Source organism: Pteropus vampyrus, unplaced genomic scaffold (genome assembly GCF_000151845.1).
Source record: "Pteropus vampyrus isolate Shadow unplaced genomic scaffold, Pvam_2.0 Scaffold339, whole genome shotgun sequence".
Lineage (NCBI taxonomy): Eukaryota > Metazoa > Chordata > Mammalia > Chiroptera > Pteropodidae > Pteropus > Pteropus vampyrus.
This window is the reverse complement of record NW_011889120.1, coordinates 1,893,739-1,907,113: the sequence shown is the minus strand read 5'-3', so window position 1 is coordinate 1,907,113 and position 13,375 is coordinate 1,893,739. Positions and strand designations below refer to the sequence as shown.

At 40.7% G+C, this 13,375-nt stretch overlaps 1 protein-coding gene, 1 non-coding gene and 1 pseudogene across 2 annotated transcripts in view; 1 reads left to right on the top strand and 2 right to left on the bottom strand.

Annotated features, from left to right (window-relative positions):
• Positions 1-2,398, top strand: part of APOO (apolipoprotein O) — a 52,803-nt gene extending 50,405 nt beyond the window's left edge. Inside the window, exon 9 of the mRNA XM_011378453.2 lies at positions 2,136-2,398. The gene's annotated coding sequence lies outside the window, so the exon portion shown is untranslated. The remainder of the gene's footprint in view (positions 1-2,135) is intronic.
• Positions 2,399-4,033: 1,635 nt separating this feature from the next.
• On the bottom strand, positions 4,034-4,152 carry LOC111730910. Its single transcript, XR_002776862.1, has one exon. It is a non-coding gene; the product is annotated as a 5S ribosomal RNA (ribosomal RNA).
• A 3,069-nt stretch (positions 4,153-7,221) lies between these two features.
• Positions 7,222-7,922, bottom strand: LOC105304407 (annotated as a pseudogene).
• Between the last annotated feature and the right edge of the window lie 5,453 nt (positions 7,923-13,375).

Sequence of the window (13,375 nt, the reverse complement as noted above, 5' to 3'; positions counted from 1 at the left end):
GCCCTCTGTGCTCCCACTTTTCATCTCCACTGATAGAAAACTCATCTTTGGACAGTTCTTATTTTTAGGAAGCTATTTCTTATACTAAAGCAAAAATATGTCTCTTTGTAAGTCCTACACAATGGTCCTGATCCTGTGTTAGGGGCTACAGAAAACAAATCCAGATCCTCTTTCACATTCTGCCCCTTCATATAGTAACGCTAAGTCAGTAGTTCTCAAATATTGTTATACAAACAAATTACCTGGGGATCTTGTTAAAATGCAGAGGCCTAAGCCCCACCCAAGAATCGGCATCTCTGGCAAGTGGGGCCAGATGTGCATCCAGTGCGCTATTAGAGACTAGAGGGTGAGCAGCAAGGAAGCCACACATGTCCTCCAGAGACTTTACACTCATTGAATATGGTTATCTTTCTCTACAGGGACAATGAGACATGGAATAAAGGGAAGCTATGTAAATATCCATTTTATTTTTCAGAAATAGTCTGGGCCAGAATTCAACTTATGGTATATACAATCTTGATTTCATTCTTTATTTTTTAGCTCTTTATTGGAGATGTATTTTTAATTATGCAAGTGATGCATATTAGTTGTAAAGAAAATTTTTTAGATATTTTTAAAGCCTGTCTTGTCCTCTATTCCTTTCCCAGAGGTAATTTCTGTTAGTAGTTTAGTGTATCATTCCACACTTTTTTTGTCTGTGTGTAAATATGCATGCATCCATATGTGCTTCTGTTTTTTTGACAGGATAAGATTATATTCCTTGTATTATTTTGCAAGTACCCTGAAAGCTCCATGAAGGCACATATTATAATTGTAAATGCAAATTTTGCAATTATACCTAAAGAAATTAACACTAAATCTTTAATATCATGTCATATCAAGATAGTATGCAGATTTACCTGATTGTCTCATTAATAACTTTTTACAGTTGATTCGTTTGAATCAGGATCTAAATAAGATCTACCTATTGCATTCGACCAATAGGTTTCCTAAGTCCCTTTTAAACTATAATCGTTCCTTCTTCATTTTTCTCTTACCATTTATTTGTTGGAAACCTGGGCTCATTTGCCCTTTAGAATTTCCCAATTGTGGGCGTGGCTGAGTGCATCCATTTAGTGTCATTCTGTTTATCTCTTGGTTCTTCTCTTCCCTGCGATTCCCATAAGCTGATAGTTGGATCTGAAGGCTTAATCAGATTTAGGTTCAATTTTTTGGTAAGAAAACTTCATAGACAGTGCTGTGTTTAACTATGTTGAGTGAATGAATGAATGAATTTGCTTTTTTTTCCACTTAATATATTGTGTACATCTTTCCCTGTTGGCATTTACAGATCTATCTCATTATCTTGCATAATAATTTCCTAGTATGGACAACCATGATCTATTGAACCCTAGTTAATATAGGTTGTTTCCAGTTTGTAGCTTTTAACAATGCAGTAAATCTGTTGAATTCTTAGAGAAGTCCCAGGCAGATTAATAAACTGAGACAGAAAAGGTAAGCTACTGGTTTAAATGTTTAAGAATTTTTGGTTTTATCTTAAAAGATCAAATGAGTAATCAGTCACTGGCCCATAAAGTATTTGTAAACCTCTAATTGCTAAGTAGATTAATTACATATTTGGAAAAAAGCAATGCGGAGAGGAGCTGGTTTGTCTTTAGTGTGTCTTTAGATTTCTGTGTCCCATTCCAGAAAAGAATGATGGGGCGATGTGAGGAAAGGTATACATCAGACTGACAAGGATATAATCGTATCCTCCTCCAACAGACAAATGGAAACGTAGTTCTTTTGTTTTCAGAAGAGATGAGATGTGATGTGTGCTGTGCCATTTAGGCATTTATTTTTTATTTTTTCATCCATCCATCTGTTAAATTATGCTCAGATACACAGCCATTTGAGAATGTGAATGTAGTATTGATGAAACACAAAACCTTCCTGGTGTTTAGTTGCCCATCTATAAAATGGGAATAATTATATTTTTCTGTGGCTCCTTCTGATCCTCAGGGTCACATAATGGTAATGTAAATGTTTGATATGGTTTCTCTATTTAAACCTAAAGAATTTTCGAAATGCAAAATTTTAGAGTCATTTTTATTTTTTTCTGGCACAGATTACTTATGTTTTTCTTTTTCTTTTAGTTATAGGAAAACATTGGAAACACCATATAACAAACCAGTATTTCTACAGAAAAATGGCAGAGAAGTCAGTATTGAATGTTGTAAACTGGCTTTCTTCTTCAGGAAAAACTATACTAGGCCTCTTTGTTATCTTGGGCGATGTCAGACTACAAGGGGACTAATCTGAAATCCTCTCACCTGGAGATAATGTACAAGCCTTAGAACTCCTTGTTCTCACGTTGCTATTTATATACTTAATAAAAATTCCGAATTAAAAAAAGTTACCCTGCTTTTTTTCCCCTGATATTATGAAGTGATACTTTAAGGGTATCTGGTGCTTGTGGGATGTATGTGTGTGTGTGTGTGTATATGTGTGGTGTGTGACTCTGAGTATACATTTGTGTGGGGTATGTGTGGTATGTATATGGTATGTCTCTGTACATGTATATGCATGTGTGTGGTGTTTGTCTCTAAGTGTACATGTGTGCGTGTGTGTGTGTGTGTGTGTGTGTGTGTGTGTGTGAACCATTGACTCTTCTTAGGGCGCTATCAGCTGGCAATCTACAGAGTCTCTGCCCCACAACAGAGTCGAGTCTAGAAGAGTGGCTCTGGAGGTGATAGCCAGCACAAGGAACAAAACCTGTAAGTAATAGTCTACCTGACAATGATCAGAAGACATACAAAAGAAAATAGTGACGGACTCCCTTGGGTACTGTTGCCTGCCAGCTTGTACAGAGCCTTCGGTTCTTGAATGCCAGTAGGAGATGCATAATGAAGTAGGCTCTGTCCCCTGCCAGTGGAGAAATGCTGTGTGCTTGTGCGTGTTCGTTCTCTGTATGTAGGCCTTGTATTCACTTTTGTGCCCTCTGAATGCACAGCTCATTGAACTCCATATTCCCAGTGCTGGTGGGAACAGCAAGAGACTCTTTTGACTTGTCAGCCAGCCAGGAAAGATGATGGGGGAACAGTATGTAAAACAGAATGGAGACTTTCCAAATTTTAGTCAGATTTGGAAATTAAAGTCATCTTTGTATTCTTATAGCATCAGTTTAATTCCTTATTGTTGACCTTCCAGAATTGATAATATAGCAATTCACAAATGGAACATGTACATGCTAATGTTAAATGCATTCGATAGATTCAAAATGGCAGGAACAGTGTCAGCATTGTTACTAGATTAATGAGCAGATTTCCCTAGAATAATCCCATTAGTGACCCAGAAGTCTTTTATTTCCTTTTATGCTGACGTTTGTGTTACTGTACCAATCATTTCAATATATTAAAGCTGTACCTAAATTATATCATTATAAATATGCTGTTATTATTTCAGGCCTTTCCCATTGGCTTGGATTCCTATATCACTTCCAGAAAGTAGAGGTTCCACGAGTTTCCTCATTCTTGAGATTGCATAATCTAGAGAAGATGAAGAAATAGCCCATACCACAGCATGCTCTGGGGATCATTAATCAAAAGGTATTTGACTGCCTCCTGACTATAAGGTATCACTTCCCCCTTTTAACCCTTTATTCAATATTGAATTGTTGCCTTAAAACCTCTTAACTCCTCTCAGTGGGATGTTGGGGTGAGGGAGTCACAGAGTCAGCTCCTAGTGATACCTGGCCTATATTTAGGACAGTAAGGGACTCAGTTGCCCTTTATACTATGATCTTTTTCTTTTGTGGTTGGTCGTATCCAATGCTGCCTTCTTTTTACATTTAACACTTTTTTGCATGCATTCCATGAGTCCCAAACTGTAGGGAACATAAAATTTGCATATCATAATATCTTGCATTTCTCTAGCTCTTCATCCTTTTTATTTATTTTTTACTTATTTATCTTTTAAGCGAGGCAACCTTTGGTTGACCTCACAGATTGCAAGGACCTTGTCATCTTACAATCCCTTATTTTTTTATTTTTTACGCCTACAGCACCTGGTCTTCCTAGGTGGTCTCCCATCCAAGTACTAACCAGGCCCGACCCTGCTTAGCTTCCGAGATCAGATGGGATCTGGCTTGTTCAGGGTGGCATGGCTATAGTTTATCCTTTTTAAAGTGCTATTTTATCTCTCCTTCCTTGGCTTATTCCTGACTTCAGTGTGCTTGTATTGTTTTTCTCTGTCCTGAGGCAAAGCTCTCTACTTAACATTTGTACTTTTTATTGTTTCTTATGAACATTTTTCCTTATAATAAAACTGTGAGCCTCAACCCAGTTTATCTATAACTTAATCAGCTTAGTTATGCATGAATAACCTTAGGGACTGTGGAAGGAACATTCTCTACCATGCAGAGTGATTTCAGCACCTCTGAAGAGACAAACACAAATGTGATTTTTTTGGTCTGTTCTGTGGTAAGGTAGTAATCAGAATCCAAAGAAAGATTACTTTATCAAAAATCAGGATTTAAAAGCAGTTTTTATAGAAATATCTAATTACTGTGTTGTACACCTGAAGTTAATATGATGTTGTATGTCAATTATAATTGATAAAAGGAAAAATATAAAAAATTAAAAGCAGTTGCTTCAGTGGGGAAAAAAAGGAACTAGGAGCACTAAAGAATATCTTTATCCATCTTATATGATCACCTTTGTCACTCCTTGGGACAAAATCGAAACCATAGTAGTAGATGGAAGAACCGAGGGTGGCTGAGGGGCCACGTGCTGGGCAGTGGAGAATCAGGTGCCTAGGCCTCTTGGTCAGCAGTTTTGTCCTAAGTGCCGTGCCAGACCCCGGCCCAGTAGTGGTCCGTGTAATCAAAGCATTTCCCTAATGGATCAATGACATATCCAAATGGCCTAAAGAAAATTAGTGAAGGAAGTGACTCTTCTCCCTGTCTGCCTCCAATCTGTGACATAGTCTTCAGATGGTATTCGCAGAGTCAGTCTGTACACTCCCTCCTCTTGGGTACATCTTGGAAGACTCCCTTCAGTGCCGACCTGTCTTGGGAATGGACAGGACAGATGGAAGAAAAAGTAAAAGGCAAAGATGGAGAGAAATACAGGATTCAAAGACTGCTCCCCACGCTCAAAAGTGAAGTCATAATGAGTCCTTCCAATGCTTAGATGACACAGTACTGGGATTTTGTTAGTGACCCCAAATTTGTGGCGAGAGGAAGACATGAGAGCCCTCTGTGTTTTGCAGCAGACTTAGTGAAACTCTTTGACTTTCGAAACTCTGTGCCTAGATAACACACAAATAAAAATAACAAATGTTTAAAAACAAATTCTAAGAGAAGCAAGGAAGTTAACATTAAAAGTCCCTTTTACTTTGAGCACTCCATGACAGCCACTGAGCAGATAGGACTCACTTGTTCTGGATAAATCAAAATTGAAGAATACAGAAACGCAAGAGAAAACTCCACTGCTATCAAAAGAAATGATTGAACACGAGAAGCAGGCAGGTAAATCGTATTAAGGCGCGCACCGCCAGTATGCACAGTACATTCCACAAGCATTGCCTTCTTATTTTACTTCTTTTAGCTGTTTAACTTTGTAAGATGCAAAGAGGTTGGATCAAGTTTAAATGAGTGTCCTGCCCCCTTTTCTCATCCAAGTACAGACAACAAAGGCTGCACTTGCCTCTCCCACCCGCCTGTCTGGCTGGCTGGGAAGGAGAAGAACTTGCATGTTGGTGAAGGCAGAAGCTGGGTGAGATGACAGTGAAACCTGGAGTAAAAAATCAAGCTGGTCCGAAGTGTCCTGCAGGCTGGAAAATGCAGTTTAATCAGAGTGCCATTTTTTTTTTGTTCAAACAATTTTAATTATTGGAATGTACAATTCTTTAAATATGCAAATAAAAGGTTTTAAAACCTGAAAAAAAATTAAAAAATAGAAATCTCTTTTACTTTGTAAATTTTGGTTCCATGTGTCAAATGGGGCTCTTCCTATAATGCGATATGATACATTTTTCTCCACTTTTAAAAGTTTTAGAAGGTTATGGTGTATCTTTGTATCTATGGCATTTGGAGGTCATACCTCTGATTCATTTTCTGAATCCTTCATCAGGAAAGCAGCCCTCACTCACAACATTGCTAGAGAGGGAGGCCGTGATCTGTTTCGGGGTATGTGCCCTGGGATTGGAAGTCCGGTTGTTTCTGGGAAGAAAAGCAGAGACTTGCTTAGTGCATTCTTAGTCTTGCAGAGGCCCTTCAGAATCGGAAGTGGCCATGGTGCTCCCAGGGCCTTCCCTGCTTCATGCACCCCGCTTGCTTCCGTTGGTGAGGGTGTAGAAGAAAATATGTGTCCTTTCCGCACCTCCCCTCGAGCTTACCATGTGGCACTGTTTTCCACTCCTCACTTGGTGTTACTGGCTCTTTGTGCTCCCGTTGACCTAAAGATGCTTAACTTGTTACTAATAGATTTCTTTGCATGATTGCTGTTTTCCCCCTGGGACACTTCTGTTCTTGTTACTCATTTCTAGGCAGAATGTGAGATTTAGGAAAAGCTTGCACCCTTGAAAAACCTTTTTACCGTGTTTGTACTCCTGTCAAATTCACCATCACGCTAACATTTCTGAAGAACTGAATTTCCAGACATGAAAATGTTTTCTCCTGGACTCTTGGATCACTTTCTAGGTTACGTATGGCCTCATACATGTTCTATCCTTGTTAGTTCACACCTGATATCTAGTAGACTATAATCTCCCGAGGCCAGGGAGGTATCGTCTTAGTGTACCCACAGTGCTGACCTAATGCACTGATGTATAGCTTGCAAAATGTGTGCCAGGTGAATTCTTTAAAGTACAAAATTGCATTACAGTTTGGTTTCAATCGCGCCTTTGAGGATACTCATAAGCATTGGATTTGTTCGATTGCCACCAACCTGAGAGCACGTGTCCCTGTGTTTCTGACTTCCAAATCTAAAAGCAAAGGAGGTTGGGCTCTGACTTCCCCCACTTAGATTTATTAAGTCTATGGTATAGATATACTGTTATGGTGGGCAGGGATGAGAAATACAGTTTACAATTTAGATGTGAAGACAAAGCAAATGTACCCAGGCAGTGGTTTTCCTTTTTTTTGTGCATATACGCTTTTTTTTTTTGATGACTGTTTTATTCATGCTACTTCCAGGAAGGGATGTCAGAGCCGGACCAGTCTACACTCTCGGAGGCTTTTCAGTTGGCCACAGGGGTGCTGTTGTTGGCCTGCTTACGGGCCCTTGATGGCAAGAAAGTCGTGCTTGGGGGCGGGGCCCTGTGGTACCAACCACAGGAGCCGGTCACTTCTCTTGATACAGGCAAAGAACTTGGCCTGGTGCCTGTTGCTATTCTTTTGCATGACCCAGTCAACCCAAAGGCACTGGCCCAGAGAGATGTAGCAGGGGATCCTGGGGTAGCACGTGATCTTACACTCGCAGCCCATCTGATACGTGCTGTTCAGGCTCTTCTGGGTGGTGCTCAGGGTGTCCTCAGGCACGATGAAGTCACAGAGGGTGATGTACAACTTGCCGTTCCCCTCGGCCTTTCCTGCAATGAGATGTTCTTTTTTCCTCCAAAGTCCAGTGAAACCCCCCATGTGGCAGAGGAGGGGGCCGTGTAGATAAACTCTGTGTCCTTGTCAGATCCTTCGAACATCTTTATTTGCTTGATCTCATCTGAATCCTCTTGATGGGGTTCCTGTAGATGTCGTTCCCAGAGTCCAATTCCTCACTGACCACTTTGGTCCTAATCGCTACATCTGTGTTGCAAAATGCCTGTTGCTGGTTGGTTCCTGCACCGGGGAGCAGCTGCTGGCATCAGCCCATGGAGCAGCGTCCCCAGCAGCAAGAGGCCGAGCGTGCGCTGCAGGCCACGGGCAGCTGCGCCCATGGCAGCCGGGGGGGCGAGGTGGCTCCCTCTGGGCGGGCTAGGGCACGTGGTCTAGCTGCACTCCCGAGCACCCTCCTCACCCAGCTGGCACTCACCCACACAAACTTTCTTGAGTCTGTGTCTGGGAGCAGTGCCGGGGACCTACACTAACTTTTTTAGAGAAGGAAGGAGAGTAATCCAAGGAAGCAGGCCTGGTAAAACAGGGAACATTGGCTTTGGATGGATGATTTTACTTGTACTGATTTAGGACCTAACTCATGCTCTCTTTGTGTGACCACTGTTTTCCCATTGGAACATCTTCTGTCCCCAGCAAGTCCAGCAAGAGCGAGCCCGGGGTCAGGCTTTTGGAGCCCCCTTGACGTATTCCTCTAGCTCATTCCTTAACTTTATTGCATATAGACAAGATTTAATGTCTTATTACTTCCCAATATGAATAGGAATTTAAAGGCCTAGCTAAAAGTACTGATTGAGATCCTGCAGGTCCTGCTTTAATGAATAGATATGTTTAAATTAAAATTAACATCCGTTTGCACAATAAGATATGTCACTGTCCTTTAAACATCTCTTCGTAGTTTACACATGCCACCATATAATATTTACTGTTGTAATACAGTTTTTTAAAATTTATAGGTAGTGTAAGCTTCAACCCACTGAAATAACGACAAATTCAGAATATCACTGGACATCGAATTTGAACATTTCCTAAGTCGACTTCAAATTAGAGCTTGAGCGAGTGCCGCGGCCTCTGCAGAAGAGAGTTAACATAGCAGGTCGCATAGATTGTGCAAACGGTGTGATTTACAGCAAACACCTGATTTCCTCCTGGGAATCCAGAATTTGGGTAGATGCCTTTGTGACCAGCCCCCAATAAAAGCTGGGGTGCTCAGTCTCTAATGGGCTTTCCTACACAGAAGCATTGTACATGTGGCTGCATTTTTTCTATTGGGGAACAGCACATGCTCAGTGTGTCCCCTCCTAAGCCGGAAAGGAGAGAGCCTTCGAAGCCTGTGCATGGGTTTCTCCAGACTCCACCTGTGTCTTTCCCCCTTGCTGGTCTTGTCATGTACCCTTTGCTGTAATAAACCTAAGCCATGATTACAACTATATGCCAAGTCCTATGAATCATTTTAGCAAATCACCGAGGGTAATGTCGGCGACCCCCCGGAAACAGCATAGTGAGATGGTTTTTGTTTTATTTATGTTGTGCCATCTTTCCCTCGGCTTTAGAGGAAAAACAAGTACAAGGATGGTTATATTTACATTAAATATTTCCAGGTCACAAGACATTAAAAAACAGTTTTTGTTTGTCTTCCTCAAGCAAAAAGAAAGTAGTTTTTGAAAGCCACAGAAAACTCTAAGCTCCCTTGTTTAGACCAAATTAGTGATTGGATTTTTTTTTTTTTTCTGATTCTCACAATAGCGTCTTTCTTCCTTCCCTCACGCTATGGAGGCAAGCTGTTTGGGCTGGTTTATAAGTAAATAGGTCATAAACTGCACTCCATTCAAAAGTGACATACTTGTGAAAGCATTTATTTGTCCTACAGAGAGAGCACTGGCTCATTTCAGATATTGTTCTCAGCCTAGATCAGAATGCTAAAGAGCACACATTGCACATTTTGTTTTAAACACAATAGTCTGATTGTTTCTTTTTGATGGTGCCATAAATATTTCCCTGGGAAAGCACTACCAAATAGGTAAGACTTTTAGAAGACTGTGTGGGATCATAAAACTAAATACAAGAGCTAAAACTAGGACTCTCAGAAGACAACATAGGAGTAAATCGTGACCTTGGATTGGACAATGGTTTCTTAGATACAGCACCAAAAGCACAAGCAACAGATTAGAGAAGTTGGACTACCTCAGAATTTTAAAACTTTTGTGCTATAAACAATACTATCAAGAAAGTTAAAAGACAGCCCATTGAGTACAGGAAATATTTACAAGTCATATATCTCATAAGAGACTATATTCAGATATATAAAGAACTTACAACTCGACAATAAAAGGACAAATAAGCCAATTAAAACTGGGCAAAGGATTTGAACAGACCTTTTTTTCCAAGGAAGATATACAAGTGGCCAGTAAACACATGAAAAAGATGTTCAACATAATGAGTCATTTGAGCAATGCAAATGAAAACCACAATGAGACACCACTTCACATCTACTAGGATGACTATAATAAAAAAGCTAGACAATAACAAATGTTGATGTGGGTGTGCAGAAAACAGTCCAGCAGTTCCTCACATTTGTTAAGCATAGAATTATGATATAACCCAGAAATTCCACTCCTAGGTGTATACCCAAGAGAAATGAAATCATGGTCTACATTAAAACTTGTACACAAGTGTCCATTGCATCATTATATAACAACCAAACAGAAGAGACAACTAAACGTCCATCAACAGATGAATAGATAAGCAAAATGTATTCTCATACAGTGAACTATTATTCAGCCGTAAGAAGGAACGAAGTACTGATATTTGCTAAATCGATAACACTTGAAAACATTATGCTAAGTGAAAGAAGCCAGTCACGTATTATATTGTAAGACCACATACATTTATCTGAAATGTCCGGGATAGGCAAATCCATAGAGACAGAAAGTAGATTAGAGGGTTGCTTAGGACTGGTGGGTGGGAGTGGAGTAGAGTGTATCAATCAGGGTTCAAGTGACAAAATAGAACAAGTAGAAGATACATATCGAGAGGTTTTGCTAGGAATTGGCTTTGGTGGTTGTTAACTAGGCAAGTCCAAAATCCACAGGGCAGGCTGTCAGGAAGGGCAGGCTGAGACTCTCCAGCATGAGCCGAAGCTGTCCACAACTAGGATTTCTTCAGTGAAACTTCAGTTCTGATCTTAGGCCTTTCAACTTACATTAAAGTCAACTGATTATGAACTTTAACCACATCTCAAAGTAACCTTCACAGCTGTACCTAGATTAGAGTTTGAGCACCGAGGACTGTAGTCTAGGCAAGTTGACACACACAACTGACCATCACGAGTCAGGGCATGGAGGGTGAGTGACCGCGGATGGGTTTCTTTTCGGGATGATGAAAATATTCTAAAATTATGATGGTTGCACAACTCTGAATATATGGAAAACTATTGAATTGTGTACTTTAAAAGGGTGAATTATATGGTTTGTGAATTATGTCTCAATAAAGATTTTTTTCAAAGACTGTATTTGCAAGCTCATGTTCATAACAGCATTATTCACAATAGCCAGGAGGTAGAAGCAACCCAAATGTCCATCGAAGGGTGAATGGATAAACAAAATGTGATATGTCTATGTAATAGAGTATTACTCAGCCTTAAAAAGGAAGGAAATCCATAACCAAAATTAAAAAAAGTTCTGTCACATGCTACAATATGGATGAACCTTGAGGACATTATGCTAAGTGAAATAATCCAGTCACAGCGATTCCACTGATATGAGGTATCTAATTAGTCAAATTCATAGAAACAGAAAGAATGGTGATTGCCAGGATCTGGGAGAAGGGGGGATGGGGAGTTCTTATTTAATGGGTAGTTTCAAATTTGCACAATGAAAAAGTTCTGGAGATCTGTTGCATAACAATGTAAATATACTTAATGCTATTGAACTGTATACTTGGAAATGGTTAAAATGGTAAATTTTGTTATATATTTTTTATTACAATTAAAAAATGGAAAAATAAAAGACTCTGTGTCCTGCATTGCCCTGTTATCAACTCTGCCCTGACACCCCGTTCAGTCCCGTATGGTGTTGTATATAGTCTCTGAAATGAGACAGAGAATTTCTCAAAATGTAATCAAAATGTACTTAGGAAGTTTAAGTGATATTGGCTCAACTGTTTTTCTTTGTGGCTTATTTCATTTCAGCAACCTATTTCTAAGAAGCTGATGATATTTAGAGATGGTGAGTTTGCAGGATTAACAATTAGAATTGTTTACATTTTTTCTAATTAAGACAACTGCTAAAAGCAACTAAAAATCTGGTCTTCGGTGATAGACATGTGGCTGCTTAGCCCTTTTCTGAGTTTGATGGAGAGAGAGGAGGGGAGTCCTCTTCAGAGAAGTGACACAGAGCCCAGACCCATGGTACCTGCCTGACTATGTGTCCTATCATATTCTGAGACTGGCCCCAGTTTCAGGCTGTGAGTAGAGAAGAGCAGCTCACAGCTGAAACGCTGAACCAGGAAGTATTCCCACCTTCTGGTTTATCCCTTTCCTCACTAAGATCTATTGCCGCTTGTCACAGTTGACAAGATTCATCCAGAAGAAGGGACACCTGGAACTGGTGAGGCCAGGCAGGCTGGGGTCCTTGTTCCTTCTGCCAGGAATGCCCTTGCCTCAGCCCAATGGTTCTCAGTCAGGTGGTTCGATCCCTCAGGCGACACTTGACAAGGTCTAGAGACATTTTTGGTTGTCCTGACTTGGGAGGATGAGTGCTACTGGCATCTGGTGAGCAGAGGCCAGGGATGCTGCTGCTAAACTTCTTCCAGTGCACAGGGCAGCCTCCCAACAGAGAATGATCTGGCCCCAAATGACAGTCGTGCTGGGGGTGAGCCACCCTGCCCCGGACCTTTGCAAGTTTAGCTCCCTGTCATCCAAGTCTTGACCTAAATTGATCTTTGGTTGGGTGGGTTCTGATCACCCAACATAAGGTAGTTTTATTTCTTTGTCGTGCTATCATTATATTATATTTTGTTTGTCTATATATCATCTTCCCCCCAACTATCCTCCATGTACACCATACTAATGACTAATATAAATTCCAAACTCTGCAAAGATTAGAGACCTTGTTCTTCCTCACTGCTGTATCCTCAACTTCTTGCATAGTCTTTGGGACCTAGTGAGATGCAATCAATATTCGTTTCATCAATGAGTAAAAAGAACTTAACTTGCTCTAATAATTCGGCCTCTACCCATCCGTCCTCAGTTTCAGCCCTGCCATTGAGGTCACCAGTCCAGGTACCCTGCAGATTGCCAGCTCCTCTTTCTCTCTCAGTCCTGAAACCCCTGGCCCCTTCCTGCCTCCCCAGCTCCTCCTCATACCGTGATGGGAACAGGGGAGGAGTGAAACTTCTAGGGGCTTCCCCTGGCCTGCAGGGCTCAGGGGAAGTTTCTGGAGCATTGGCCATCAGAGGAGTGGGAGAAAGGACTCATGGGAAATAAAAAAGCTAAATGGAGAAGAGGCGGGGTGGAGGAGTCCGAGAGTGCCCGTCCATTCAACATTTTTGAGTGCGAAAGGAGCTAACATTTAGTGACTGCCTTTTAGGTGCAGGGCAAAATAATCGCATTTGATCCTTTTAATAATTCCGAGACGAGGACACTTAAGTCTGGCACAATCGTATCTAAGGCCACGCAGCTAGGAAGTGGTAGAGTTGAGATTGATTTATTTTATTTTTTATTTTTATTTTTTTAGGCGAGGCAACCTTTGGTTGACCTCACAGATTGCAAGGACCTTGTCAGCTTAC